The sequence below is a fragment of the Penaeus monodon genome, chromosome 10 (assembly GCF_015228065.2).
Source record: "Penaeus monodon isolate SGIC_2016 chromosome 10, NSTDA_Pmon_1, whole genome shotgun sequence".
Classification (NCBI taxonomy): Eukaryota; Metazoa; Arthropoda; class Malacostraca; order Decapoda; family Penaeidae; genus Penaeus; species Penaeus monodon.
The window spans coordinates 16,712,000-16,716,999 of record NC_051395.1 but is presented as its reverse complement, the minus strand read 5'-3'; positions in this window follow the sequence as shown (position 1 = coordinate 16,716,999).

Below are 5,000 nucleotides of genomic sequence, written 5' to 3'. Positions count from 1 at the left end.
AGTTTCTGTTGAGTTTGTTAGAATTTCTTTCTTTTTTTATTTGTTTATTAAAAAACCCACAAATTAGTCACAGAAAGTATTGTTACGCCGGCGCCTGTCTCCTGCCCCCCAACAAAAGGCAGGCTAGGAGCGGCGTGTTATCCACAGGGTCGTGAAATGAACAGCTCCAAGAGGAACCGAACACCACAGCGCCCAGAAAACCCAGGAGGAAACGCAAGTGGCGAGGCAGGGCAGAAGAAACACAAAATGACGTTTTTCCTTTATTCACACAATTTATTTACCCGTACACTTTTCTATAGCAAATACAGGGGGGGAAACCAGCATGTACACAGCACAATACAGTTAAAACAGGGAACACAAGTTTACAGGTCAAAAGGGCACACCGAGGTCTTCACAGGGTAGCCCCCAAAAACCGTTTTTCAGGGCTTGTCCTCCCCCTCACAGCCAGCGCGTCAGTTTCCCCAGGTCCCTTCATGTTAACACATTTTTCGCACAGAGAAAAAGACCCATGGCTACACATCCCCCCCTATCAAGCAGACGACCCGTTGCCAAAATATCAAAACCCTGAAACAAACTACAAAAAAATTTTAAATAAAATAGTTCTCAGAAACACAAAAATCTTTCATCCAGCGCTTTTTTCTTCGCTCTGTGGGGTCTCTCTGGAGGAGGTGGGGGGCGGTAGATTGGCAGTGGCACCCCGAGGGGTTCTCTGTCCCAAGACTGGTCATGGTCACCCTTGACATCTGCTGATCGCCTCACCGCCAAAAGCTCGTCCTCATCTGGTCAGCGTCGCACGTCTATCGCCGCTACTGGGGCAACTCATCTTCTTTTTCACCAGGCCCCAGGGGAGCTTTCCCGGCCCCTGTAACGCCACGCCGGGGGCGCCAAGTCCCCGAGCAAGTCAGGGGAACGGCCCCCCCCACCCAAAAAAAACCCCCGCTCCCCGACGATCTTTGGGCCTCCACTTCCCCACAATGCCCCCGCTTTTACCAGCTGGCACCTTCAGGTCTTATCGGAGAAGTTTGTACCCAAAACTGAATAACCCCTCCCGGTCAAAAAGGCCTCGCCCCCCGCTACCCTAGCCAGCTGCAGGTTTTGAAGGGGGCCACGAGCCCTCACCCCGCATCACTCTTGAAGTCGACCCCCGGATTTAGACTCGTCCCTGGGGGAAGGGCATCGCTCAGATGTAAAAAACCCCTGCACAGCCCCCCTCTGGAAGCAAGGGCCCTCTTCACCGGCACCCCCACGTTCCTCCAAGGCGACACACGCCTTATCTGCGTCAGGTGTAAGGCCCAGCAAAAAAGTGCTCGTCCCGATCGGCCCAACATACACCGGCAGCCGCGCACCCTGTGCCCACGCCAATACGAGCCTCCATGGCCCCTTGGCTGACACAATGCCCCGGGGCACCACCAGTCTCGGGGGGCGTCTGGAAGTCGCATAGTGGCAACATTCAGGGCCCCCTAGGGGCTTCTCAGCCCAGTGCCACTGCAGGCGGGATGGTTCCCAAAACTATTTGGCCCTCCCCTGCATCTGTGGTTTGCGGAGATTACCCAAGTCGGGGGCCCCGGGAACCCAGGACGGTGGGTTTTGGCACCCTTTTCCAGCCTTTTCCGCCTGTACCACTTCCTTTGCCTTGGACATCGTGGTGGTGACCATACCTGCCACAGCCTTTCAGCGGTGGAAGGCATCAAATCCGTCCCGGGTTTAGAGGACTGTTCTCCCCTCCCCCGACAATGACTACGTCTGTGCCCCACCTCTCCCAAACCAACAAAGCCTTTGGAAAATTCTCGGGCTCACCTTCCTCAATGCATTTTCTCCCCTTTTGCCTTCCGGCCCCCGGGGGTCACGGCGGGGTTTAGCAGTGGCCCCAGGCCCCCGTTTGCCTTCAGGAAGGCCCGAACTCCAAGGCCCCCGCCCGCGCCACTGAGGTCCTCAGGGTGTGCCTGCTGAGTAGATTTTCAGTTTTCTGGTCCGTAAAGCGTCAACAAAGAAATCCCGGGGCCAGGACCACGATCATCTCTTCCGCACCGCAGGGTAGACCTCCTTTCCCGGCCCTCCCACATCCTGCGCCAGCTGGGACAGTGTCTCGCCACGCCCCGAGTCCGCTTTTCAAGTGGGCCCCATTACCCGGCCTGGTTGGTGGTGCCGAAAAAAGGCGTTTCAAAAACCTCTGCCCCCGCGGTGTAAAGAGGAAAATTTTTGGGAGCCCGGGAGATTTTACCAACACTTCCACGCGGGGCCCCTTTGCGCTGTTACCAGTGCAGGGCTCTCTTCCTGGCCCAGCCCTGGCAATGCCAGCATTTCAAATTGGGCAACAAGTTCTCCCGGCCACCTTCCCGGGTCGTACTCATGGCTACGCCTCACAGAATGTCGGAGGCCGAGGGGCTGCAGGGGGAGAAAAAAGCTGGCGTGAAATAACACACTGGGGGGGGGGAAGGGGGTGAGGGAGGGGAACGAGGCGGGTTACCGGGTCCGAGTTTGCCCCCACCCATACCCCGGGAGCGGTTTTCCCAGGGTCCCCAGCCTTTTGCGCGACCATGGTGCGAACGACGCTGCGAGGGGCCCCCGGGGGTTTTTTTGCCACAGCCCAGGGAGACCCCCGTAAATCTGACACTCGGCATTTTTGCCAGAACCTCGTCTGCCTTCTCTGCTTTCAACGTTTCTACCCGGACGCCGCCCCCTCCCTTTACTTCCTCCCCCATGCCCGAAACCCCGCCCTTAGAGTTGACCCCCTCCTCAGTTCACTCTTCACGCTGTTTTCAGGCCTTGTCGGTGACTGTGGTTCCATCTTTACAGATGCGGATTGCTCGGACCTCAAAAAGTTGGCAGAACTGTTCCTCGCCCTTCCTTTCCGCATCCGACGAGAGGGGCGCCTGCTCGCGGGCCCTCTGGCTGCTTTTGCCCCTTTTTCCATTTTCCCCCCTATACCGGCCCGCATGGATGATCAGGCCCTGGCCGGCTTTACCTCATCGTGCCTGCCTCAGTCATAGCCTCCCCCTCCCTCATGGCTGCCCGCAACTTGGGCACATGATAAACGGCGGTTCATGATTCAAACACAAAAACCCCCTCCGACACCATTTTAAGCGGTCGCCTCGTCTCTCTGCCACCAAACAAGGCAGGCTAGGCAGACGGCGTGTTATCCACAGGGTCGTGAACACTGAACAGCTCCAAGAGGCACCGAACACCACAGCGTCCCAGAACACCAGGAGGAAACGCCAAGTGGCGAGGCAGGGCACGAAGTAAACACAAAATGACAGTCTTTCCTTTATTTACACAAGTTATTTACCCGTACACTTTTCTATAGGCACAATACAGGGGGGAAACCAGCATGTCACACAGCACAATACAGCTTATAACAGGGCAACACAATGTTTTTTCAGGTCACAAGGGCACACACGAGGTTTTTCACGGAGCAGCACCCAACCGCGTCTCACGGCTTGTTCCTCCGCTCACAGCCAGCTGCGTCATGTTTGCCCAGGTCCCTTCATGTTAACACATGTTTCGCACAGAGACAAAGACCCACTGGCGTAGCAGTATCATTAAACCCGCATTAGCAACAGATACCAATCACATAATCAGTAAGTACCGTTCACGTCAACAATGTATAACAATTATATAATAAATAGTCACTAGGTGATTCTATGAAAAATATCATAAAGAAGAATAATAACTAATAAGGGCAAAATAAACAATAGGTATCAGTTACATAACAATCACACAGTAAACAACGATCTACTAAGCAAATACACAAGACAACAACAATGACAATAAACAAGAGGAAAGATACCATGAACAATAGACAACAGCGCAAAATGAACAGTAAATAAGAATAAATGACAATGACATTTTCAACACATTATGGCAACCCAAACTTGCAATTACAAAAACCTTTCTCACACACATACATATACACACAATAACAACAACTACAACCCCCCCACACACACACACTCACCCACACACACACATATAACAACCACACCACAACACACACACAACCATCGCATCCTAATCGCCAGGATGAGGAGACCCCAGCATCCTCGCACCGATGAAGCCATCATCTGCCTGTCATCTCGGCGCCACTTACTCTGGGAGATTGGAGGACAGGAGGATGCTGTGAGGCTCAGATGAGTGACTATTTAAGGCGCAATATCTTTGTGTGGGGAGTGGGGGGGAAGCGGAGGGGAAGGGGGGAGGGGGAAAGGGAGGTCTGGAGAAGAGGGGGAGAGGGAGGAGTAAGAGGGAAGAGGGGAGGGGAAGGAGGGAAGAGGGGGTGGGGGTTGAGAGGGAGGGTAATGGGGAGAGGGGGCAGGGGAAGAGGGAAGAGGGAAAGGGAGAGGGGTAAGAGGAGGAAGGGGAAGAGGGAAGAGGAGAAGGAAGGGTAATGGGAAGAGGGGGTTGGGGAAGAGGGTGAGGGTGATGCTGGGAGGGAAAAGGAGGTTGCGAGAGAGAGAGAGACGGTTGGGGAAAAGAAGAAGGTTGGGGAAGGGAGGGAGGAGGGGGTTGGGGAAAAGGGGGAGGGGGTTGAGAGGAAGGGTGATGAGAGGAGAACGGGGGGGGATGGGGAGAAGAAGAAGGCATGGAGGAGAGGTGGAGGGATGTGGGGAGAGAGGAGGAAGGAGGGAGGAGGAGGAGGTGGAGAGGGAAAGGGGTACAGGGGGAGGAGGTGGGGTAAAGCGAGAGAGGGGGAGGGAGACGGTGGGGAGGGGGAAGAGGATAGAGGAGGTAGAGGAAGGTGAGGAAGCTTTCGGGAAGGCGAAAAAGGGGGTACGAGGAGGGATGAAGGGAGAAAGAGAGGGGGAAGATGAGGGAGGGAGGAGGAAGGAGGAAAGGGAGGGGAGGTTGGGGTAAGAGGGAAGAGGGTGGGGGTTAGGGAGGAAAGAGAGGCAAGAGGGGGTTGGGGACGGGAGAGAGGGAAGAGGAAGATGGGAGAAGCTGAAAGAAGAGGGGGGGTGCGGGGGAGAGAAGGGGGAGTGGCAAAGAATGATTGTCTCGCCTGT